The following is a 27,107-nucleotide window of genomic DNA, read 5'->3' as shown; positions in this document are numbered from 1 at the left end:
GACCCTTCTCATGTCTCCTTGCTCTTTGGGAAACCCGAACATGTTGCTCAATCGATGGATGGGACAAGGGGTCCTACGATGGTTGGAACAGAGGAGAGGAATATATCGTATTTTCTCTACTAAGATTGGAGACAAAGCAACCTAATCAGGACAGGCTTATACTCTTTATGGATCCCCTATGGGAAATTACAATTTACACACCTATTCATGGAATTGGACCCAAAATGTTTCAAACAATCTTCAAAATACTTAACCCTGACCCAGTCCAGACTGTATGGCTGCAGCCTGGAGCGTCCCGTGTCACGCCATCCCATCTCATGCCATCCCGCCTGGTGACGTCCCCAAAATTCTACTTTCCAAATAATTACCGCAGTTTTCAATTGATTGCAACAAACGTGCTGGCGAACTTACCCGTGACTCCATCTGGAAATAAATTAGCGATGTTATATTTTTGACCCTCTGAACTTACCGTTGGAGACGCCTCGGCATGAGATGGGATGGCATGATTCGGGACGCTCCAGGCTTCAGCCGAGGGGGCTACTACTCAGTGAGCCCTATGTAGGAGTCCTGTGCGCAGCGGCTGGAGCTGCGGCCCTTTGCGCATGTCATCCCCCCCCCCCCCCCCCCACACTTTACTGCCACACCCACCCCTCCCCCACACATCAACCTCTAACACTCACGATCTAACATGAAAAAGCCCCCAAAATATTATCTTAAAAAAAAAATACATGACACTGAAGAACAAGCTCCTGGGATAAGGTACCCTGGCGCAATAAACCAATGTCAGTATTATTTTTATATTATGGGAGGGTGAAAATGGACTAATTATGGATTGCTGACTTTCATTCCGACATGTATCAGTTATGCGGAAATAACAAGAGAGCATGTAAAAAAAAGCTCTTTTTCATTGCACATTATTATTATTGTTATACATTTCTGAATACAACAACAGGCAGCCGCAAACTGGCACGTTTTTTTACAATACCAGTGTTTAGCAATATGTATCCTAACTATGGCATAAGGACATGTTGCTCTTCTGTTCATTTAGGTCTTGAATAAGTGTTTTTATAGTACTTTTGCGTCATGTTTATGTTTCATTGTCACACATTGTAAACATCCCATTAAGTCAAAACATTAGTGCAAGCACTTGCTATAAATTGTTTTAACAAATTGACTAAAATTTGGAAATTGACTTGAAATGATTACTTTATGCTGTTCATTGTAATCTATACTTGTGCACCTGTGTCATACATACATATTTTTATTTTTTGAGGTGTGAAATCTTACAGTCCTGATTCCTTCACTGGTTTCTTGGTGTTCACACGCCTGACAGCCCCCCTGATGTCAGATACTGTAGGTGTGAGCGATGCACCCAGTCATAGTTTCTGTTTTTGGCTGCTGAGGCCTCAAAATGAGCATAGAAAATGTTTTCTTGCTATTAATGCATCAGCACTTGAAAGGGAGGAGGGGCTGGGCTTGTAATCTGTCACCGTTTCTTAGACCACGCCACATGCTTCTGGGGTTGCCCTCCATGAATTGTAGTTCCACTTTCTTCCCATTGTCCATTTGCCTCCTTTACTGCTTCTTACATTGTTGTTTCCGGGTATAGTGCATGTGGTATTCCATCCCTGATGGTACCGGTATCCTAATCCGTGGTTTTTGGTTGTGGATTGATTAACCGGGTTAGTCTTGCATTGCCAGTATGGTCTGACTACCCTGCTATCTATTCTGGCATAGTGGAAAATAAGGCTTGGCTTTATTGTATTTCATTAAACCATCACAATCGTCCTGGCAGCGCTAAGCCCTGATAGCGGAGATATCAGGTCCTGCAGTCCCATATTGAAGTGTCCTTGGGCGAGAACCCCGTTGTGTAGATTCAATTCAGTTCAATTTAATTTTATTTATAGTATCAATTCATAACAAGTTATCTCAAGACACTACACAAATAGACCACACTCCAGAATTTACAAGGACCCAACAGTTCAGTAGTCTCCTCCAAGCAGCAAGCGCGAGTGGCAGGAAAAACTTCCTTTTAGACAGAAACCTGGGACAGACCCAGGCTCTTGGTAGGCGGCGTCTGACGGGCCGGTGGGTTTAGAATGAAGAGTGGCAATAACAAAAATAGAAAAATTAGTAGTTTGTAGCGTTCTTTGTAGTAGTTCTGGGCATAGCAGGACTGTGCGGCATTACAAGCACAGCAGACGTAGCAGGAGCGTAGCAGGACGTAGCAGGACGTAGCAGGGCACCGCAGTGTAGCAGTTGAACATGGCATCACAGAACATGGAGCGGGACCAAGGCGACAGCTGCTACCCTGAGTTTGGAGCCTCTCCTGATCCAAGGGAACATGCTGGGGAAAAAGAACATAAGGACTCCGGGGAAATGACTCCCCAGAGCTAGGTTAGTAACAAGCATTTCTGGGACATGGATGCACATAAATGAAAAGATGGAAAGATAGAGGAGAGAGGAGCTCAGCGTATCAAAATAAGTTCCAGCTGTCTAAAACTATTATTACAACAAAACCAAGAGAGACAAGGTAAGAGAGCTCCAGCCCGCCCGGCTAGAACTCTCCCCAACCGGATCGGGCTGTATGCCAAGTCTCCCTTTAGTTTTATTATATTCTTGTTATATGATAGATAAATCTGAAAACTATGTGACTAAGAAATACTCCTAAAGTAGTGTGAGTGTGAGTGTGTATCTGATGAGCAGGTGGCCCCTTGAATGGTCCTATACTATGTAAAAGTGCTTTGAGTAGTCGTTGACTAGAAAAGCGCTATATACATACAGTCCATTTACATCCATTAAGCCGGACTAGTTTAACTGATTACTGTTCTCTCAGATATGATGGTGATGATCTCGTGGCACGTTAGTGATTTATAGAAGACATAGCAACTGAGCTTTAGACTAGACCCACAGGCACAGTTTAAACTTGTAACCCTAACTATCTTGTGTCAGACAACACGGGTTAAACCATAGACTCTAAAAACATGGGCGTTGTCTCGGTGACGTCACCCAGGTTTTTGAAGAGCCATTAGGCTCGTTCGAGATGAACTGGAGACAGCAGCAGTGGGCAGTGACAAAAGGTCATGGTCAAGTCGGACAGTTTACAGCCGTTTCCATCGGCCTTCAGGCTGAACAGGAAGTCACAGCAACACACATCCTGTTAGATCCGATTCTGATTTAATAAAATTTACCAGACCTATAGGCTTCATCAGCTGGTACCAGTCTCCAGTTGTTTTTATTAGATAGAGTAGCTGTCAAAATGCTCTACATGCGATCTGTTGCTGATGTTAATAACCAGCAGACTGTAGATGATCTGTAATCTGAACTGAAATGGATTTCTCTCTGACTTGTTGACATCCGTATGGGCGGCTGTAGCTCAGTAGTAGAGCGGTTGCCTGCTAATCGGAATGGTGGTTCGATCCCTGGCCCTGCAGTCCCACGTCAAAGTGTCCTTGGGCAAGACACTGAACCCCGAGTTGCACATCAGAGTGTGAAGTTGTGTGAGGTTTATCTGATATATCTGATCTGAAGGCATGTGTGTGGATGTATCCGTATGATGTAAAAGTGCTTTGAGTAGTTGTTAAGACTAGAAAGGCGCTATATAAATACAGCACATTACTACATTCATATCAGTCAACAACATGTATTCTGTACAGAATAAGCCTTTAAATAAGAATCAGACATATAGCAATTAAAATCCCTCAACAATAAGTTTGTATACCACGTCATCACGTTGAGTCCATTCTGAACCAGTTAGATCAGCTGAGAGCCAGGCGTTTCCCATCATGCCCTGGGTCCGCCTGGGTCTAGCAGCCGGTGGAAAGCAACTTTGGCACCTGCTGCCGCCTTGATCTGGCGAGGCTATCCCTTGCTGTCAGAGCAAGTCCGATTCTGCAGAGGCTGACACCTGATTGGGTGACATCTCTGACACACCCACCCAAGGACGGAAAAGCTTGTTGCACCCCGCTTCACACCGTTTTGAGGACTGACCGTGCCCAGGTTGTTGAAACAAGCCCACCTGGCATGAAGCTCAGGGCACCCATGTGTCACTCAAAGCAGTCATGCCCTTAATTATAAACGACTCTAATCCTTGGTTTAATTGAAACGGGTGAAACTGTTTTTTGTAAACTATGGAGTTTTTGTTTCTTATTACATGCATGAAAATAAGGAAAAAGGTTTGAGAGAAAAAAGTTATCACACTGATAGCAAAAAAAATCATTTTATGAGAGAAAAAAAAACTTTGAGAGAGAAAAAAAGTTAAAATCCAAATTTCAAATTAAAAAATTGAGATTTTTTTTCACACTGATAGCAACAGATATAAGTTTGAGAGTTTAAAAAAATATTTTGAGAGATTTTTTCCCCTCAAAAATTTGAAAAATTTCAATTTTTTGTTTAACTTTTTTTGGTATTTTTTTTTGCCATTGGTATAAAAACTTTTTCTCTCAAATATTTTTTTGAATAAAAATCACTTTTTAATGAAATTGTTTTTATAATGTTTAAAACTAAAAAAGGTTAAATATAAATTTGAAATTTTCCAAATTATTTCTGAGAAAAAAATGTATGTTTGAGAGTTTAAAAAAGTGTTTTAAGAGATTCATATCCATCAGAATAATTTTCAAAATTTCAAATTTTTATTGAAACTTTTTTTAGTTATTATTTTTTGCTATTGGTGTGAACATTTCTCTCTCAAATAGTTTTTTTCTCTCATAAAATGCATTTTTTGAGAGAACGTTTTTTTTCTTCTTCTCTCAGATCATTTATGTTCTAATTTTAATTTTTTTTTAATCTAGCTCCATAGTACATGTTTTTATATCAGCTGTAAAGTTGGAAATTTCAATATGTTGTGTACGATTGGGTGCTTTTGGAGACACTCCCATGTGGCCATTGTAGGCTTCTTGGTCACTTCCGTATAGAGAGAGAGAGAGAGAGAGAGAGAGAGAGAGAGAGAGAGAGAGAGAGAGAGAGAGAGAGAGAGAGAGAGCAGTATTTAGTAAATTCTACACATGCACCATTGTGGGCAGAGATTTCAATAGGATAACATCAGACACGACATGGTGAGTATGTCTTCGTATTTTAACAGATTCAAGATTTTGTCTTGTGGGGAACACTAATTAATAATAACAACCATTTTGCTATATGTTAAAGATGTCACATGGCAAATAACTGGGGATTTGCCATCAATGTGTTAGATTGCATGTATTTAGGTTGTGATAGGGCAAAGGAATGCAACCGTTTTTCTGTTGTTGATTTTTGTGAATGGGGGTACCGATATTCTCTCTCCACTAAAAGTAGATGGGAGCACAGGAACCATAAAATCAGACACAGGCATACTGTGGTTGAAATCTCAGCCATTTCTATTTGGTGTCAAATTTGTAGCCGAGTGAATTTTACCTGCATGTTCTTAACCCTTATGTCGTCCTCGGGTTAAATTGACCCGTTTTCCCATATCATTGTTCTTTTTAATGACCTAAAATAACATAAGTGATTTCACACAACGCTCTTTGGCAAGTACAGATCTCTACTTTCATTATTTTTGGGGCGTCTTATTCAATTTCATAGCATTTGAAAAAAAAATTGTTTAGCCCTCATGTTGTCCTTGGGTCAAACTGACACATTTCAGTTCATTTTTATTGTCACAAAAAGTGGGCCGTTGAAATAAGCGCTGAAAATGTCAACATTAAAAATATCAAAAAAACTCCCACCCGCAACTTGAAAAAGGGACAAAAATGTGAAAAAGTGATGATAATGTTGAAAAACTTGAAATAGTATCGAGTAAAAGTTGACATATTCCAGTCTGTGATTATCCATAAAACATACGTTCCTATAATTTGTAGTCTAAACAATTCCTAATTTCTGCTTTTCTAACTCAAACATTAGGTATCATTTCCTAAAATGAGGTTTATTGACCATAATTTCCAAAAATAACTGTAAACTAAAGTTAACAAGTTAGTGATGTGTAGTGTTAAATGTCAAAAAAGTGAAAAACATTGGACAAAAACGTACGAAAATGTTAAAAACGTTGATAAAAAGCATCAACAAAAGTGTGGATTTTCCATTTGGATGGGAAGACGACACAAGGGTCAAAGCCAAAATGTAATCTAGACTCTTTTTGTGGATGTACCTGAGTTGAACTTTTATTTAAAAGCATAATTAGGACAGAACTACTAAATCAGCAATATTTCAGTTTCAATCCACAAAAGGTTTTAGGCCTGTGAAAATATTTAGACATACTGTACATACAACGCAGATATTCAGTAAAAACAGAGATTAGTAAAAGAATCCACTTAGAGCTAACCACTCCTAATGTTATGCACATTGTCCCTTATGATGCAACAATGCAAAAATGTTAAATACTCTTTTTACTTCGATCCATAAATATAAACAAGGAAATAGAATACAAAATCAGCAAGAATAAACGGGTGTGTCTTTTCCCGTCAAAATAGAAAATCAACACTTTTGTTGACTCTTTTTATCAATGTTTTTAACATTTTCGTAGGTTTTTGTCCCATTTTTTAAACCGTTTTTTCTACACTACGTAACGCTAACTTATTAACTTTAGTTTTACAGTTATTTTTGGAATTTATGGTCAATAAACCTGATTTATAGGAAATTATACCTAATGTTTGAGTTAGAAAAGCAGAAATTAGGAATTATTAAGACTAAAATTAAAGGAATGGATGTTGATGGATAATACTACAATACCATTTCAAAACTACTTATTTTATTTTTTCAAATGCTATGAAATTGAATAATACCCCAAAATATGTCAACTTTTACTCAATACTATTTAAACACACTTAACCCTTGTGTTGGCTTCCGTCAACCATGAAAAAAAGAAGTTTTTTCAACATTGTTATTGCTTTTTTTCCCACATTCTTCTCACTTTTTCAATGTTTTCGGTTGTTTTGATATTTTTAATGTTGACATTTTTCAGCGCTTATTTCGACGGACCATTTTTTGTGACAAAAAAAAAAGATCTTGTCTGGTCTGGTGATCCACCACATTATTAAAAATACTTAACAGATGTTTACTTTAGCTCTATTACCAATGATACATACATCGTTCATGGTTCATATTTGCCATTTGCCCCTGTGAGATCACTTTTGATCATATAATCGTTTTTTGTGGGAAAACAAAGAAATTCAATTCTAAAAAAGGTAAAGAATAAAAGTAGAAATAAGATTTGGGATCATTATTGGTACTTTTGTCTTAGAAAGTAATCAGAACAGGTGAAAGTGCTTGAATTGTAACAATGTTGTAACTTTGAGTGGGAATAGCAGGTGCAAAAAGACAACATAGTTTTATAGTTGTTATTACACAATTATTAGACTTGAACACCTCATATGTAATAGTTATGTGAAGGGGGGGGGGGGGGTGTACCGTGTGCAGTCATTGTTATTTTCTATGTTCTTCACAGAAAATGAGCCAAGGCCAATGAGTTTGAGTTAGAAGAAATAATAGGTAGCAGCATTTGTCATTGGTCCCACAGACCCTGAACACCAAACAAGGGTTAAAATGTGCATTTTAAGACGGAGAACAAACATATAATAACAAAAGCTTCAAAACCATGTCAGTTGACAATGACATGGTCTGTCAATCAGTAATACATGAGAATCAGGTTAAACGTTGCACCGAGTGAGCCCCAATCTAAAAAATACAGACGAGGTTAAATTGATCCCGAAACATCTGGACATGAATGTTGACAATACGAATTGTGAATATAATCATGGCCATCTCTCAACCTTTTTATGTACTACCTGTCCTTTTCTCTGGGACTCCTCACCTGCTCTCCTGCTGTGTTAAAAAATAATTTTGTCAAATTATATAAACCTTCTTTAATTCATCTTTGTGTTTGACTTTGCATAATGCGTCTCAAATAATACCTAAACATAAACATAAAGGACATGGTTTAGGTATGTGTGAATGTCATGATTGTTTCAAATAACAATGGATACTGATAGATGCCAGGCAGGGGCGTTCCCAGGACTTGAGGAGGTTGGGGCTTACTCAAGGACCGTTCTAAAGTACACATTTGAGGTATATGTACTTTACTTTAGAATGCCCCTTTTACTTCCACTCCACTGCATTTTAGAGGTACTTTTTACTCTATTTTTATCACAGCTGGAGTTACTTTTCAGATCAAAATTATTCATACCTTCCTGTCTAGTCAATCCAATATTAGTGACTCTGAATATGAATGTTATATATGTGATAAAGTGAAGGACTGTCGCACCGTTGCTTTCTCTGGAGGAAACTACTAGAACTGTTGGGTCCTTGTAAATTGTGGAATGTGGTCTAGACCTGCTCTATCTGTAAAGTGTCTCGAGATGTCTCTTGTTATGAATTGATACTATAAATAAAATTGAATTGAATTGAATTGAATTGATTAAATGTTCCTTTATAGGTCTTCACTTCTTACTCTAAATAGCATAGGGTTTAAAAAACCCTCTTGATCAGCTACAAAATGCAGGGCTGTGCTCATGAAAAGTAGAGTATTTTACACTTGGTAATGATGCTACAGACATATGGTCTTGATCATGTGATTGATATGAGTCTTCAAGAGCAGGGTGGCCCAGTGGCCTAATGGATAAGGCATCAGCCTCCGAAGTTGGGGATTGTGGGTTCAAGTCCCACCTGGGTCAAGCAGCATTGTGTTTGGTTAAATATGACAAAAATTGAGTGCGAGTAGATTAAGAGTAACTCCTTTTCCAGTGCCAACTAGTACGTGAAAGAGATCTAACAACAAAGATGAGCATTATTTTATATACAGTGTGGAGTAATGATTTTGCACAGTATACAGATATTGCACATTAGTGAAACTGCACAGTATTATCAAAAGTATAAAATACTGCATAGTTGGTGGGTTGCACTGTAGTATCAATAATATTAAATATAAAGTATTACACAGCTGGTGGGTAGAGGAAAGTCCAGGGTAAGGGGGGTTAGACTGCGGAGTTAGTGCATGTGTGAGTTCAAAGTTGTTGTTAAAGGTTATTTTGGGGCTTTTCTGCCTTTATTTGATAGGACAGCTAGGTGAGAAAGGGGAAGACATGCAGGAAATTGTTAAAGGTTGGATTTAAACTTTAGACCTATGCATCAAGGCACAAATCTTGACATATACGTGCACCTGCTCGACCCACTGAGCCAACCTGGCCACAAATTGAGCTCAAAGTGGTTGTGGCTTTTGGAAAGAAACTGTTCTTGAGTCTGTTAGTCCTTATTCCGATGCACCTCTAGCGCCTCCCTGAGGGCAACCGGTCAACCAGATCAAACCCGGGGGGGGGGGGGGGGGGTAGCAGCCATCCTTGATGATATTTTCTGCTCTATTGAGATGTCCGTCAGGGAGGGGAGAGGGCAGCCAATGATCTTCTGTGCTACCTTTACTACTCTCTGAAGTCTCTCCCTGTCTGCCAGGGTGCAGCTGCCGTACCATACTGTAGTACGCCTGCAGGCTCTCAAAGGTCAGCAGCAGGTCGGAGTCCAGGTTGTTCTTCCTGAGGACCCTCAGGACGCAGAGAAACGGGAAGGAGTGGACCTGCCGGACTGCAGTTGTGAGTGTAGAGACAGTATGTAACAAAGCCCTGAACGAGTGGAGGAGAGGTGGGCCTCCAGTCTCATTGTCTTGGTGAGAAAGTCCTTTATCCAGGCACATGTGAGAGGGGGGAGGCAGAGAGTGGCCAGTCTGGTGATGCAATGTCCGGGATGATTCTATTGTAAGATGAGCTGTAATCCACAAAGAGCATCCGGGGAGCTACAGCGATGGCATCCTCTGTGGACCTGTTGGCGCGATATGCGAACTGATGGGGGTCAGAGCCTGGGGGGAGGTAGTCCTTGATGTGCCGAAGAACCAGTCTCTCAAAGAACTTCATGATTACCAGGGCGAGGGCCACAGGACGGTAATCATTTAGGCTGGTGATGGGAGACTTCTTCGGCACTGGATGATTGTGGCTGAATTTAGCACGGCCTCTCTAGTTGTTATGTCTTGTTTGCCCCGCCACACCTCCCGAATGTTGGACAGGTGACAGGTTGCTGGTCCGTCTTGGCTTTCTTAATACCACTTTTCAGGTCGGCTCAAGCAGTCCAGTACGGAGCTTTGTCATCTGACCTGGAGGCTCTGTATGCTTGCGTTACGTATTGCCAGGATTTTTGGTGATTCCGCACCGCAAATGAAGACATCAACTTAGACTTAAACGTCTCTTTATTAATCCTTTTGGAATGACTCCCGCAAGGAAATTGAAATTTCCAGCATCAGTTTTAGCAAGAAGAATACAGTACAGAAAAAGAAAAAGACAGTATAAAGATAACAATAATAACACTACTACTAATAATAATAACAATAAAAACCTTTAGCTATAAAAAGACATTTACGTTAAGTGTCTGTGTCGAGTAAAGTTTTCAATGCAATGTGGTGTTGTTAATGTATCATGATAATCTTAATACAACAACAGCAGGTTGTATTGAGGACACACTTTATTACTACTTTCAACCTTGACAAAGGCAGTGTTTACCAGAGACACTCTTTCCTGTCTTACCTTTCACAATAAGAGCCCTGGACATGTGCTATATGCCGTCAATGGCTACACTGCGTAACTGTTTCTAACAGAGTTAGATTCACTCAGTGTTTTGAACAAAGTTTGAGAACGGCAACTCACAGAGAGAGGAAGGAGCCTGGAAATGTACTTCCGTTGACCCTAACTATTGTTGGTATGAATAGTTTCTATGCAAAATATTTGCAGCTGATTATTAGTCGCTTGTTCGTCACGCCCCAGTGTGCAAAGGCCTTTAAACTATCCATACATTTTTGTCTGGATCATTTGTTTTGGTTGCTTTATTTATTTCTCTGAGATCCACCTGTGATCACCAACTAGTATTATTGCATAGGAAGTGGGAATGAGGCCTCGTTGACTTTTGCTTAAGGGACCGTGTACAATATTAAACAAAATTGCTACCATTTGATGTACTGACAGCTTAAAACTCATTTTCATCTGCAGCCCCTCGGCAGGTCACAATTAAAACTCAGCCACAGAACATTCCTGCAACAGCTGTATGAGCAAAAAGAAACAATATCTCAAGACATTTTTACATTGGACTGAAACACAAATAACTGAGAAGAAGGTTGTGTAGTGTGGTTGATAAGCAGAATTCTATGGAAATTATTGTTTCAGTTATAGTTGTATTATATTTGTACGGAAGAGGATTAGAGCCACATGTGAAAACAAGTATTTGAGTTTGTAGTCATAATTCTGACTTTAATCTCCATTAAAGTCTGACTTTTTTCTCAGAATTCTGACTTTAAACTCACAACTCAATACATTTTATCGCTTGTTTTATCACCTTAATCCTTTTCTGTATATTTTATATATTTTCCGTAAGTATTGTTGTATTGTTGAATGTTGTCCACAATGTTGCATACAATTGTATATATGATGCATTAACCTTGTATGGAAGGGTTTTAAATTCCTACAGGACCTTATCATTTTATTAAGTAAGTTTGTATTGTTTTGATGACAGTACTGTTGCATGCTTGTTGAATTGATTTATTGTGACATTTAATTTAAATTGAACGGTGGGTAACCAGATAAAGCGTGTGTGTGTGTGTGTGTGTGTGTGTGTGTGTGTGTGTGTGTGTGTGTGTGTGTGTGTGTGTGTGTTGTTTGCAGTACGGGTTCATCAACAGCTGCCTCCAGTCTCTGGTGATAGAGAAGTTTGGCCAGGAGACCTGGGACAAACTGAGGTTTGGGCACATATACCCACATGTATTGTAATGGACATCAAGATGATAATAATAATTTTTGACAAATGTACTAATTTATTAATGTTTTTTGCATAGCTCTCTACCAGACGTCCAGGATACCTTCATGACATATATGGTTTATGACGACATCCTAACCCTCAGCATGGTGCAGGAGGCCTGTTCACTGCTGGGTAAGAGTGCAAATTCCTTTTTTTTCATTTTAATTTTTAATATTGTCTCCATGACACCATGTAGTCCAGACACTGGTGGGGGGAGCTGATGATTCTGATGGGGAGGTTGAGGCGGCCAGTTAAAGAGACAGGCGCTAAAACAGAGTGTATAAGGCAGAGGGTGAAAAAATACTGTGCTAATTGTGCATTTTAACATCATTTTGGACCATCATGGTAGGGTAAAAACTGAATTATGTAACTAGAAAGACACAAAGAATTCTGAGAAAACTTACTTTAATGCTGAGCCACAGGGCCATTATTGCAAAGGTAGTCTATATCCTTGCAGAAAATTTCCTTCTGCTTTCTTTGTGTGGAATATTTCATTTTTAAAATGAGACAGCTAGCTAGACTATCTGTCCAGTCTTAGTTTTCTCTCACACGAGTATTTTGCAGCGTCTCTGTGCAGAGTTTAGCCCCGCCCATGAAAATTCTGATTGGTTTAAAGAAAAAAACTACACTACTGCAAAGGTGAGGTGGTATTACAAATGGAATGGTTTTATGCAAATATTGAATAACTGGGAAAATATTCATCAATGGAAAAACAGACATTTCCAATTTGCAGTATCGATAAGATTGATGGGATTTTTGACAAATGGCAGACAAGCACGATTTTCTAAAAATGGCTCCGGGATTCTGGAATCTTATGATGCCGTATAGAACTGTTCTGAACTCCCTAGCCCACAAAAGAGGATTTTATACAGTATTGTGAAGTTCAAATAATAAAAATAATACTCCCGACACATTGAAAATTGTTAAGGCCATATCATCACACGTGAATGTAGTTGGGCTCTTAGGATCAGTATTGGCAAGACTTATAGGTAGTATAACATATGGACAGTATAATATGTTTTAGGGGTGCAGGGATCCAGTTCTGGTAAAAAAGTACTAAAATCGCCCTTGCTCCTAGTCAGAGGGCCCTTATATTCATCTATGCTCTCTTTTATGCCACCACGCTTTTTGATAAATACAATAATTTTACCAAGCAGAACACAGGAGTTGCTGGTCTACCGCTGCCTTGATCGCTTAGTTGTTTGTTGTATATTGTGTGACTAACTAGAGTTTAAATCCACACAATAACACAAAATGAACCAATCAAGGCAGCATGTAGGTGTCTGAGGTGTGATCTTGCGTGTGTGTGCATGTGATGTAAGTGTTAACAATGTCCCCAATGAAATCAACCAGCTTACCCTCGGTAGTTGTCTTTGCACGCGCAATCACTGACATGCAGTGGAGTACAATTGAAAAACTAGTTTTTGGCAGGATATGGGGCAATTTAATTCCCTTTCTTTAAAATGTCAGTATTAAAGAAACATTGCATGGTACACTACACATTTGCAAAAGATTCCAAATAGCAACTGCAAAAGGCATTGTACATGAGAGGTGAATTTTTTATTAATACACATACTTGGCAGTCACATTGAAAGATTATTAAGCAGTGGACCCCTGGGCACAGATGTGTGAAAACATGACAAGATTTGTTTATTCAGGTTATGCCAACAGGGTACTAAGCCCCTCCCAAGGGTCTGATTGTCTAGACTTTACATACTGTGGGGATATGGTGTAATTAAATAGCTTCCAATGCTGTAAGAAAACAAACAGGTGTGCAACGGGAGGCTAGACTACAAAATGATAAGCTCATGATCATGATTATGTATTTTTATATGTCTGTATACATGATCTTTGAATGTGTTTTGTTCTTTCAGATGTCCCCGCTGATGTATTTCTCAAGCTTTTTGGAGAACATTTCTTTCTCTTCTGTAAGCAAGCGGGCTATGACACCATGCTGAGGACACTGGGGGGAAATCTCATGGAATTCATCGGAAATCTGGACTCCCTCCACAGTTACCTTGCTCTGTCCTATCAGGTGTGCTTATGCGCTTTATTATCCAGGTTTGTATTCTACTTGCCAACGACTCCTCACACCTATAAGAAAACAACCAGACTTTGGCAAAAACTGGGCAAAAAGCGCTAAAAAAAACGGCCAGATATTTTCCTCAGGAGTTAGTAGAGACCATAAAACTCACCCTTAACAAGTGTTAATATTAGATTTTATCAGGTGGACACATTCGGTTTGTCCAAAATGAATGATAATGTTGCTTTGTGACTATGTAAATAGGACCTTTGGTTAATTCACTGCCGGGTTTTAGCCACCTGATCTTCTCCAGATGCTCCTCCCATGTGTTAGTGTATGATAATGATACTGGACAGTCCTTCCAGAAAAGAGTTTTTTTGTGATTGTTGCGGGCAAAAATCCTTGATTATGCGGCACGTTTTCTTAAAAAATGCGATGGAATATGCGGGATATTTATGCAATTTTATGCAATTTCATTGCGGGAACTTGCAAAAACTGAGGTTTGATGAAAAATATACTGTTTGTCTTGTTGCGTAATTACATCACTTCATAACGTTCCCATGGCAACAGGGGGAAATGGCTGCTCTTGTGTGAAGTAAACGCAACATTTTCCAACTTTCTGCTAAGATATATGTGACTTTTTTGCAACAAAATTGCGGGGATTGTGAAATAACGCAAGCCCTGCATAATTTTGCGTGGAAATTGGCAATTTATGCAGCAAAAGTGTGGCGTATTTAAAAAAAAAGCAGCCCCTGCATAGATATACAGACTTTGGCTGATTATGCATTGAATTATGTATTAATTCATTTTTGGAGGGACTAACTGGATGAAGGGGAATTCCATCTACATACCAATCAATTATGAGTATCTGGAGACGCGTAGTTTTGTCACATATAGATCTTTAGTGCGCTTGCATGACTGAGATGTGAAATCAAAACTTACAAATGCAAAAACCAAACCTTGGTCTAGACCTTGGTTCGGACTTTCAGGTGTGAAAGCCCCCTAAGAACTATAGGAATACCAGTGTTAAGAACTATTGCAGTGCAATATTTGACGACATACCTGTTTTGTCTCCAGAAAGTCTGGACTATTGACACCATGGACCGGCCCACATGCTGTGGTCCATATTTGTTGCTGTATCTCATTTGATGGTTCTCTGTGCCTTTGCCGTTCTCTGGCTCTTCCTTGTCCTCTGTGGTCCCCTCTTAATCTCCCCCTCACCACTCTAATTCCCCCATTGTCTTGCATGGACAGGCTCTTGTCCCTGTCTGTCTCCCGCATGCTCCTTATCCCACATCTGTAGAATGCAGTCTTGACAGCATTTGCATTTGGTTGCTCTCAGTTGTGAGGAAATTAATATATAACTGTTATGTATCTAATATATGTGTGACAGGTTATTGTAATTATGGTTGCTCTGTTTAGCATGAAGGGAATTACACAATGAACATGTGCACAATTGCATTCAATAGTAATATCATTCTATAGCAAAAGATTGCTAGCTATTTTGATCTGCAAGGCTTTTGCATTGCATTTTGTGTCAAATCAATTATGAACAACTATAGTATATGACAAACTGTTCATATTAATATTATAATACTAATAATAATATAATTGGCATATACTGTAGTTTGACAAAGTTGAAGACTCATCCGACGACTAAAACTAAAAAAACAACAACTGCACAGTACAAAACATAGGCTGCAGTGAGTTCCCATTTAAATTATTAAAGCAATCTACATATTAATAAATGAGCAGCTCTGGTTTAAGAAAAGAATCACACATTGAAGTAAAGCCAAAAAAACAAATCTCCGACAAAAGATCACAGATGTCTGGCTAGTCAGGTAAAACAATATTACACTAATGCCTGTCTAGCTACCTGGTGGGATCCATGTTATGTCATGTTACAAAATACATGTTACAAAAACAGTGCTTCCTTCAATGTTTTCCTATGATGTCATGTGTCGTCGCTTACAGCATTTTATATATTTGCGGAGATGAGTGTCAGTGTGGATCTGCTCTAAAAAGAGACATCTTCTCTTTAACTTCATCATGAAGTAGTTCAGGATCGGTTTCTGGTATAGACAAGGAGGATGCAGACCCAGGCACCCATCCATCCATCCATGCAGTCCACTTTTTACCTCTATACAGTGTATGTCCTTTGTGGGGACACCTGCCCTATTCAAAAACAGGGAACTGTACAATGTAAAGACAAGTTTCAGTTTGTTTATGTATGTGTTTTACTTAAACTGAATGTTAACCATACAACCTGTTTTTAAGGAAATGAATGCACCATCTTTCCGAGTGGAGATGACCGACAAAGGGGAGATGTTACTTCACTACTATTCTGACAGGAAGGGCCTGTACCATATAGTACCAGGTAAAATCAATCACACTTCCTCAATCCACCTCCATGATTCTGATCTTATGTTGATAATTATAAAAAAAAGAATACAAAATCTGATCACAGACAAAACAAAATATAAATCAATTGTTGTTATATGTGATACATCTTTTATTGTTTTCACTGATCTGTCTCTGTGGTTGCTTGGGACTCTCGGGTTTGTGGCTCGGCCACCCATAGACAGGGAACATCATACACACGTCAGACTTACAGTACATGAAGGACTTTCCTTTTTATGATTTGCGATACATTTAGTCAAAGTTTAGTTTCTCCTGATCTGCAGTTTTCTTTGCAAACCGTTCTCACTTTGAATTAGTAAAATATGGATGTTTAGACAGTGTCTGTCCGTGGGAAATTTCATGTAGGGAGGCTGGGCGGCTGTGGCTCAGTGGTAGAGTGGTCGCCTGCCAATCGGAAGATTGGTGGTTAGATCCTTGGCCCTGCAGTCCCACGTTGAAGTGTCCTTGGGCAAGACACTGAACCCCGAGTTGCCCCCGGTGCTGCGCATCGGAGTGTAAATGTGTGTGAGTGTTTATCTGATGAGCAGGTGGCACCTTGTACGGCAGCCTCGGCCACAGTGTATGAATGTGTTTGAATGGTGAATGTATCCTGTTTAATGTATAAGCGCTTTGAGTAGTCGTTAAGACTAGGAAAGCGCTACATAAATACAGCACATTTACATTTACATTGGTCAGGATGGTGGATGGGTCAAATACAGGACTTTTACCCAGGAGAGTAGGGTTCATGTCCAGCATATGTCCTTAACTGTCCTGTTATTGCCCCGTGTCACAAAACCCATCCAGATTGAAAAGGGATGCCAATAGTCCCGACCAAGCACGTCAAAAGTGACGCCAATAGTCCTGACCAAGCGCGTCAAAAGGGATGCCAATAGTCCTGAACAAGCTCTTCAAAAGGGACGCCAATTGTCCGGACCAAGCGCGTCAAAGGGACGCCAATAGTCTCGACCAAGCGCTTCAAAAGGGACGCCAACAGTCCCAACCAAGCGCTTCAAAAGGGACACCAACAGTCCCAACCAAGCGCTTCAAATAGGACGCCAATAGTCCTGACCAAGCGCGTCAAAAGGGACGCCAATAGTCCCAACCAAGCACGTCAAAAGGGACGCCAATAGTCCTGACCAAGCGCGTCAAAAGGGACGCCAATAGTCCTGACCAAGCGCTTCAAAAGGGACACCAACAGTCCCAACCAAGCTCTTCAAAAGGGACGCCAATAGTCCTGACCAAGCGCGTCAAAAGGGACGCCAATAGTCTCGACCAAGCGCTTCAAAAGGGACGCCAACAGTCCCAACCAAGCGCTTCAAAAGGGACACCAACAGTCCCAACCAAGCGCTTCAAATAGGACGCCAATAGTCCCGACCAAGCGCGTCAAAAGGGACGCCAATAGTCCCAACCAAGCACGTCAAAAGGGACACCAACAGTCCCAACCAAGCGCTTCAAAAGGGACGGCAATAAACACAACCAGGTGCTTCAAAAGGGACATCAATAGTCCCGACCAAGCGTTTCAAAAAGGATGCCAATAGTCCCGACTAAGCGCTTCAAAAGGGAAGCCAATTGTCCTGACCAAGCGCGTCAAAAGGGACGCCAATAGTCTCGACCAAGCGCTTCAAAAGGGACACCAACAGTCCCAACCAAGCGCTTCAAATAGGACGCCAATAGTCCCGACCAAGCGCGTCAAAAGGGACGCCAATAGTCCCAACCAAGCACCTCAAAAGGGACGCCAATAGTCCTGACCAAGCGCTTCAAAAGTGACACCAACAGTCCCAACCAAGCTCTTCAAAAGGGACACCAACAGTCCCAACCAAGTGCTTCAAAAGGGACACCAACAGTCCCGACCAAGCGCGTCAAAAGGGACGTCAATAAACCCAACCAGGCGCTTCAAAAGGGACATCAATAGTCCCGACCAAGCGTTTCAAAAGGGATGCCAATAGTCCCGACCAAGCGAGTCAAAAGGGATGCCAGTAGTCCTAAACAAGCGCTTCAAAAGGGACGCCAATTGTCCTGACCAAGCCCGTCAAAAGGGACGTCAATAGTCCTGACCAAGCGTCCATGGTTTTTAAGTGTTGTTCGTTGTTATGGAGGGGAATAACACTAGTAGCTAGTTTCTATGATAACAATGCTTGTACAACAGAGCTAAAGCAGGCTTTATGTGAAAAGGTGGTTGATAAAGGTTGGCTGCATTCATCAACTGTGACTTAGGGTGATGCCACACAGGAGGCGGTTGTGAAAATTGTGGAGGTTGTTAATGTTGTTGTTGATATGTCCATAGAGGAATCTGTATTAAGGATGAGGACACTAAAGAAAGAGCTTAAAGTGAAAGCTTTGCATCTCTGAAGCAAGGCTCTTGAGATTGAGAGGGGGTTACCTCAACTGTGCTTGTCCCCTAAAACAGAGTTTCTACTAGGTTTGATATGAGCAAATATACTGCATTAGTCCAATCTTTCTGTGAGTCTGAAGTTGAGTCTTATTTCATTGCTCTTGTGCACATAGCTTCTACTTTAAATTGAGTTTTGGTTACTTTTGCTCCAGTTATGAATTTGTCAGCCCAGTCTCATGGCAGTTAGTGAAATAGTCACGTTATTTAATCTATTGATTTGTGTACAAGTCACGTTAATGTTGTTATTTTCATGTGTTGATTACAAATTTTGAAGTAATGTATTTCAATGAGAAGCCTATTACGTGATCACAGAACAATTACAGTAGCGAGCAGTATTGAAAAGCTGAAAATCCACACAGGGACGTTGGTCTGGGTGGTGGATGGGTCAAACAACACAGGAGACTGGGGATCGTGTCCCGCGCGTTGCAGTTCCTTCCCGCATTCTTTTTTCCCCCACCGCAACCGTCCCATTGTTGTGCGTGTGTTGTTGCGTCTTCCCGAGACCGCAGATCGTGTTCCTGCGCCCGGGGATTGCGTCCTGCGTGTGGCCCCCGGAGCAGCCGGTGTCATGGCAGTTTTTGAAATGGTCACATTCGAAAATCGTGACATGTACACTTAATAAATGCAAAAATCGTGACATGTACACAAAATAATAATCAAAATTAAGTGACCATTTCACAAACTGGCGTGAGACCGGGTTGGAATTTGTAGAAGGACAAGAAATTTACTCCATTTTTGTGATTGAGCAGAGTATATATTAACAGACTGTGACAATAAAAATGGCATTCCGACTTGTCCGAGATGCCTTAGTAAGAAATCTGACGTAGTTTAATGAAACTGGCATTCAGATATACATTGATTTCACACATTTCACCTGCAGCATTCATAAACGGTTATGAAATAACGCTTTTTGAGTAAGTTCAATTCAATTCAATTCAATTTTATTTATAGTATCAATTCATAACAAGCGTCATCTCAAGACACTTTACAGATAGAGTAGGTCTAGACCACACTCCAGAATTTACAAGGACCCAACAATTCTAGTAGTTTCCTACAGAGCAAGCAACAGTGCAACGTAAGTCGTAAGTGTCATTCGATTTTGTCATGACAAGTTATGGTTATTTTTAGGGTGAAGGTAAGGGTTCATGCGTCTTGACTGTGTCATGACTGTGTCATGTGAGTGTCATGTGTTCATGGCAGTGTCATGTCATTCTTATGTAGAAAACCTAAAAGTGTTACCCATTTTTCTTTCTTGCTGCAGGTATCATTGAGGCAGTTGCCAGAGATTTTTTTGATAGCAAAGTGACCATGGAGGTTCTTAATCAATCAGAGGAAGATGAGCGCACAGGGAAGAAGGAGCATGTTGTGTTTCTTGTAAAACAGACCAAACAAGCAAGCAAGACTACAGACATGGACCATTCCAGTCTTGAAAGGGTGAGTGCCTGTGGATGCACATGGTGTATTTCTTGTATATATCATATGTGTTTCCAATTCTTGGCCAACCTGTGCTCTGTGTGATTTTTCAAGGAGACGTTATTAAGAAAAATGAGGGAGAAGTGTGCGTCACTGGCTGGGAAAAAGCGTGGCTGGGACCTGATCAGAGCTGTGGTTACCTCAGAAAAAGGTGAACTGTATTCTTAAGTTCATACTTTAAAGTTTCTTTTGGGCATTTTTAGACCTTTATTGACAGGACAGCTAAAGAGATGAAATACAGAGGGGGAATGACATGCAGCAAACCCAGTCAAACCCAGGCCCACTGCAAACTGTAAATCTCTATAGCCTACATGGGCGCCCGCTTAACCAACTGAGCTATCCATGAACCCATAAAGGTATAATTTTTAAAACCTGTGCACACTGATCTTATCTGGAAACCTGCTTTAGAGACGCTGCCCAGAAGTACAGTACAGCAGACGGATTAAGTAAAGACAAACTCCCTTCTTAAAGTCTTTATGCTACAATAAGCTAGACACGTTCTGATTTTAGCTCTGTATTTAATACAGACATTCAATTGATAATCATATTCTCATTTAATGCTTGGAAAAATAGCAAATGACTGTCTGCCAAATGCTGAACTAATAATTTCATTGATTAATAAAAAAGAGAAGTTTCAAAAACTGATTTGTGTTCACGCTGCATTGTTTCCTGTGAAGTGAACAGCCGGATCCTGACAATACTTTTTGATAGTTAATTATGTTTTAACGGTAGCTTCCCTACAACTTATGGAATTGGTGTGTTTGATTTACTCCCCAGGCAGCCTCCATTGCACCTTCTGTCCATCTTACCCGAACAAGCTGTGGGTGGAAGAGAATACTTTCTGCAATGCTTTTCCCTTCCATATTGTCTTTGATGAGGATGTAAGGCTTCATGTGTCTGTGTGATTTAGTAGCTCCATGAAAGTTTTGTTGTATGTATATCAAATTCATTGTGACACTGAAAATATCTTTGGTTTGGCTCAAACTCCTACCTTGCTTTTGTCACCAATGTGTTGTTCTCTGTTTCTGGTCTCTATTCTGGGTTCTGGTCTATCAGCTGAAGATAAGACAGACAGGAGTAAACATACAAAAGTTTCTTCCAGGTCTCCAGGCCAGAGAGGCTATGTTGGACCATGGTTCACCATTATACATCCACAGGTAAAACACAGACACAAAGACAAGAGTTAAGAAATTGTAAGCCTGTGTGAAATCAGCAGAGAAAGACACAGTTTAGTCCAGTAAAAAGTTGAATGAACAGAAGAGTGCAGTAGAAAGGAATGATGAGGTAATTCTGGGGTTGTTCAGGGCCTTCAATTCTCCTAATACTGTGTCTGAAGTCTCTTTATATAGACCTAGTGCTCCCCTAATACTGTATCTGAAGTCTCTTTTACATAGACCTTACTGGTCCCCTAATACTGTATCTGAAGTCTCTTTATATAGATCTCAGTGGTCCCCTAATACTATATCTGAAGTCTCTTTTATATAGACCTTAGTGGTCCCCTAATACAGTATCTGAAGTCTCTTTATTTAGACCTTAGTGGTCCCTAATACAGTATCTGAAGTGTCTTTTATTTAGACCTAAGTGGTCCCCTAATACAGTATCTAAAGTGTCTTTTAAATAGACCTTAGTGGTCCCCTAACACTGTATCTGAAGTATCTTTTATAAAGACCTAAGTTGTCCCCTAATACTGTCTCACAATGTCTCACAATGGGCAGGCAAAGCAGAGAAAGGGGAGGTAACCTTGCCCCTTATGACCTCATAAGGAAGAAGATTCCACATTGGCCCATCTGATCATTAATTTTCTCAAAGACAGAACCGTATACCAGGGCTCAGTTCACACCTATCACATTTTCTAATCACTGGGGGACCAAAGGCAGGCTGGGGGAACGCGTATTAATGTTAAAAAACCTCAAGTGACATTTTCATGTCATGGGACCTTTAAGAATACACGTAGAGAGAGCTATAATAAGAATCAAACAATAACATTTTCACACTCAACCCTTGTTTGGTTTGTTCTCCTGTATATCTGATGCATTCTGTCTTTGTGGATGTTGTACTCAATTGAAAAAGTATACCTTTAATAATACATGACATGGACATGGAAGTAAATACCACAGTATGAATTCTTTAATAAAATGAGAATTAAAACTGCCAGCCTTCTCCCTAAAAAAAAATCTATGTATCTATGATATATACAGTACATACATGTGCCATGCCATTTGATTGCATTGAACTCCTTTGGTTGGATAGTTTACAGCCTCTTTCTCTGTTCTCCAGGTGACCTTCACCATAGAGAGCATCAGGAAATTCATCAACAGTCAATTTGTCTTGAAGAGCTACAAAGACAATCACAACGCTCAAGCTAAGAGGTAAGGTCTAATAAACAGGACCACAGTACAGTTGTATAAACAAACCATCCATGCACTTTTACATGCATTATAGAAAAGTACTCAACCAAATCAACTTCATCTTCTACAGTAAGTGCTTTTGAGAAAAGCTTTGAAAAAAGATCAGTAAGTGCTAGCATGACTGAGACACACGCTGCAGGGAAAATTGGGGCAGTGACTTTATAGGGATTCATTCAGTTCAATCAATTATTTATAGTATCAAATCATAACAATAGTTATCTCAAGACACTTTACAGATAGAGTAGGTCTAGACGCCACTCTATAATTTACAAAGACCCAACAATTCCAGTAGTCCCCCCCATGTGGTTCGACAGTGGCGAGGAAAACTCCCTTAAGCAGAAACCTTGTGGGCGGTGTCTGATGATACCGGTTGAGTGTTTGATGACCAGTGGAAATTATAGTCACAATAAAGATGATGGAACTATGACTAGAAATAGTAATTGTAGTACAGTTAATGGCGTAGCAGGGCATTGCAGGGCGTTACAGGGCATAGCAGGGGACTTCAGGACATAGCAGGACATAGTGATCATTCAACCACTGTGAGGCCAGAACAAGGATGTGACGGAGATGAGCAACCACATGTTCTTTGGAGTGACTGTGTGACCATTGTAACCCAGGATCATACCCAGGTTCCTTGCTGTCAGCGTTTACATTACCACAATATTGCCAGGATGGGCACCCCTTGCCCTAAAGAAACGTATGCTTAAGTCAAGGTTGACCTTCAAGTCGTACTTTAACATGCACTTGGAGATGTCTACAGCAAGCAGTGATGTGGCTCCGCCTTAGAGTTGGAGATTTACATACAAACTTAATTGTGGGGAGAGCAGAACTTTACTTATTTAGGCAGCCTTATCAGCCAGGGCAGTGACAGGCATCAATGCCAGGGTGAGTTTTGACATCTGGAAGGCAGAGCAATTCATTCATTCATTCATATTTTAATACAGGAAAGTTACAAAAGTAACATTACATTACAATTTAAATGGTCCTGACTCAGTTTAAAAAGCAGGTTCCTATCATAAAACATTGAATGTGGTTACAGCACGTTGGGACAAACATTTGTACAGGACATCATTGGACTAGACAAATTCGGACAACTAAAACAACATACAGTTTAGGCACATAAAGACAGATAAATTTATACGACATCAACATGGACTAGACAATGAAATCATGTAACAGTAACATCAAATCTGATCTGCATTCTCTCCATAGGTTAACCTGTATTGCATTTATTTGTAGGTCAGATGTTGTGGATGGAGTCTCTTGGCTGTATGTTATACCTGTGTTCTCCGAAGCTACGAAGCCTCCAGGAACTTCAAGATGTCGGCCTCCACCTGGCTGACTGGCCCAGCACGATGTCACCAGAGACCTGGTTCTTCTCAACCAGCAACGTCTTGCAGAGATGGAGCTCACCAATCAGCTGGAGAGGAAAAAAAGTAGGAAAGCAATTTTTTGTTACATTCACATTCATAGGGAGTGTTATGCAGGTAGCTTTGACAAAGGAATATATGCAGGTGGCCTGGCTTCCAAGATCATACTCAACCAGGCGGAAACGAAATATGCATCGCTTGGCCGATTCTTAGGAAAAAAACAACACTTGTTAATATACCTCTGGTAATACAGATTGCATGTTAACCACCAGGTGGACCTTAGATTAAATATCAAAAATAGGTTATTGTCCTCTTCAGTACACGTACAAGAACTAAACGGTATTTAATGGTGTACCAGAGTGTGCACAGAATATAGTAAACTATACAAGTGCATAGCGATTGGTTGGTTTGGTTTGTCGGTCCACCACCTTTACTTGGTTGACATTATTGGTCTTAGTGAAATGCCAGAATCTTAGTCTTTGTGAGCATGTCAGCATGCTGATGTTAGTACTGCTGAGTCCAGCTCATAAAGCCACTGGCATGGCTGTAGCCTCTCAAAAGTTCCATATTGTAAAAAGTTGGTGAGAATGGGTAGTCATCTTCTTTCTGGGTTTATACTTCAACTGTCTGTCTATAGGAGGAACTGAGAATTCTGTCTCAGCACCTAGAGGCTGAAAAACGAAGACAGAGACTCTGCTGTATGCCATGCTGCCACGCCACATAGCCGATCAGCTCAAGATGGGAAGAGCGTAAAGGCAGGTCAGTCTGTTAGTCAAACATTCTGTCTATCCTAAATGTCTGTCTGTTGCCTTGTAAAAAAAATGTCTTGTCTTTTTCAGGGGAGTTTGAGGTGTGCACTATTTTGTTCAGTGATGTTGTAACCTTCACAAACATCTGCGCTGCCTGTGAGCCCATCCAAATTGTTGACATGCTTAACTCCATGTACTCCAAGTTCGACGACGACTTACCAACATACACGGCATTTACAAGGTATTATCCCATTGTGACATTTGTCATCTCCACACAAAGTCTAGGATGGGTATTGTGGGGGTTGAAACACATATTTTTAGATGAGGTTATGTTTATGTTCAAACAATGAAGCTGTTGGGCCCTGTCTTGCACCCGGCAATAAGTGTCTTTGTTATTTCAAGACCGACACAGTTGTTAAAGGTCCATGGCATGAAAATGTCCTTTATGAGTTTTTTAACATTAATATGTGTTCCCCCAGCCTGCCTATGTTCCCCCATTGGCTAGAAATGGTGATAGATGTAAACCGAGCCCTGGGTATCCTGCTCTTCCTTTGAGAAAATGAAAGATCAGATGGGCCAATCTGGAACCTTCCTCCTTATGAGGTCATAGGGGGTAAGGTTACCTCCCTATTCGTCTTTGCTCGCCAGAGAATTGGGCACCATGAGAGAGAGACATCATGGCTTTCAATGAGAGTTTGGCAGTTGGTCAAGGCCACACCCCCAGCCTCCAACTTGCCCCACACTTCTCCTCCTCAAAAGCTAAAGACTCAGAATGGCACATACTAAGGAAAGCTCATGTGTGACTGGCTCTAGTGGCTGGAATTCTGCAGCAAGGCTAAATTTTGGGAAAGAGACTTCAGATACAGTATTAGGGGACCACTAAGGCCTATATAAAAGAGACTTCAGATACAGAATTAGGGGACAACTAAGGTCTATATAAAAGAGACTTCAGATACAGAATTAGGGGACCACTAAGGCCTATATGAAAGAGACTTTAGATACAGTATTAGGGGACCACTAAGGTCTATATAAAAGAGTCTTCAGATACAGTATTAGGGACCACTAGGTCTATATAAAGAGACTTCAGATACAGTATTAGGGGACCACTAAGGTTACAACTTGGATTGTTATATAGGGCCCATTGTGTAATTGCACTGTAGTACTGAAGGCGACTACTCTTTTTATCATTTGTTATCTGTGTGCACTCAGAAATGTGTGTAGATGGTTTCTATATGTGCTTTCTCTTTGTAGGTATGTTGTCCCTCACCCTGCAAAGTAGACCTTATGTAATTAGCTACAAATGTGCAATTTCTAGGAGGTGATGGCAAGGTTTTTAACACAATAACTGTAAAACCAGTTTGGCTACAATTCATCAAAAAATCTCTTTATTTCAAACTTCACCATGATCCTTATTGAGTAATCTTTTGTTGAATCTATTTCAGTTCAGCTGTTATTACTTGTAAAAACAAATGAAATAATTAATAAAAGTAAAATACTTAAATAAGATCTGGCTGAAAAAGCAAAGATACTGTAGTTTTAGTGGTAAACCATGTTCCATGTTCACAACTGTAGTTTCAATCTGAAAATGAAATGAGCATACAATAAGAAAAAGCCATGATCAGCCTGGCAACATTTTTTAAAGTTTAGTGTTCCTGCTAATAAAAGTTTGAAGGGCTTTCCTTGAGAAATTCTTAGCATCACGTCCTAGCAAATCCAAGTATTTAACAACTTTTAATCAAATCCGATCAAAAGCTAATGCTAAATGTCTTCATATAGACATGTAACGCAATTGTGTGTTAATATGTTGGTGATTACAGGTGCATCAGGCTATATATGGCGAATGGTTAAAGATTTGTCACAATATGTCACAATTTGTTTAATAGAAGTAAGTGTTCACTTAATTTCCCATTGGTTACTTGGTTTCCTAAAGGTGAGACTATTGGTGACGCATACATGGTGGTAGGTGGCGTTCCAATCCCTACAGACACCATGCACACAGAGTGGCAAACTTTGTTGGGTATGAGGATAGCTGCCAGAGAGGTCACCAACCCTATAACGGCAAACCCATACAGGTAAGAATTTTAAATCCTGTCAGATAGCCTTTGAGCTTATGTTTATCCTAATTGGTTCTCATGTCCAAAAAAAAAGGAGACAGGGTGCTTGAGAGAGCCTATATACTTCAGTGTAACTGAAAATCAAGGTTAAAAGAACTGGTCCCTTCTGGTATATGATTCAAGTCTGTTGCACCTCTGCAAACACAAGACTCCGGGAAAGGGAAGAAGTTGAGTTAGTAACATGCATTAATGGGATTAGGTGGCATACAGATTAAAGTTAGAGAAAACCCAAACAGGACTCAAACTCAAAGACCTGAACCTACCTTCTTATGCAGAAATTTGGCTATATACTTTGTCACCACACTCCCTGTTTTGCTCCAATGATAACTGCTGTGGCCCCTAAGAAGCTTCACTACTGTAACGTAAATATAAGTCACATTTGCTG

At 40.2% G+C, this 27,107-nt stretch overlaps 1 non-coding gene and 1 pseudogene across 1 annotated transcript; both read left to right on the top strand.

Annotated features, from left to right (window-relative positions):
- Positions 1-487: 487 nt before the first annotated feature.
- LOC116674851 (guanylate cyclase soluble subunit beta-2-like) lies at positions 488-26,680 on the top strand (annotated as a pseudogene).
- On the top strand, positions 8,570-8,642 carry trnar-ccg (transfer RNA arginine (anticodon CCG)). Its single transcript has one exon. It is a non-coding gene; the product is annotated as a tRNA-Arg (tRNA).
- Positions 26,681-27,107: the final 427 nt, after the last annotated feature.

The sequence above is a fragment of the Etheostoma spectabile genome, unplaced genomic scaffold (genome assembly GCF_008692095.1).
Source record: "Etheostoma spectabile isolate EspeVRDwgs_2016 unplaced genomic scaffold, UIUC_Espe_1.0 scaffold00001205, whole genome shotgun sequence".
NCBI classification, from domain to species: domain Eukaryota; kingdom Metazoa; phylum Chordata; class Actinopteri; order Perciformes; family Percidae; genus Etheostoma; species Etheostoma spectabile.
This window is presented reverse-complemented; position numbering and strand designations above follow the sequence as displayed.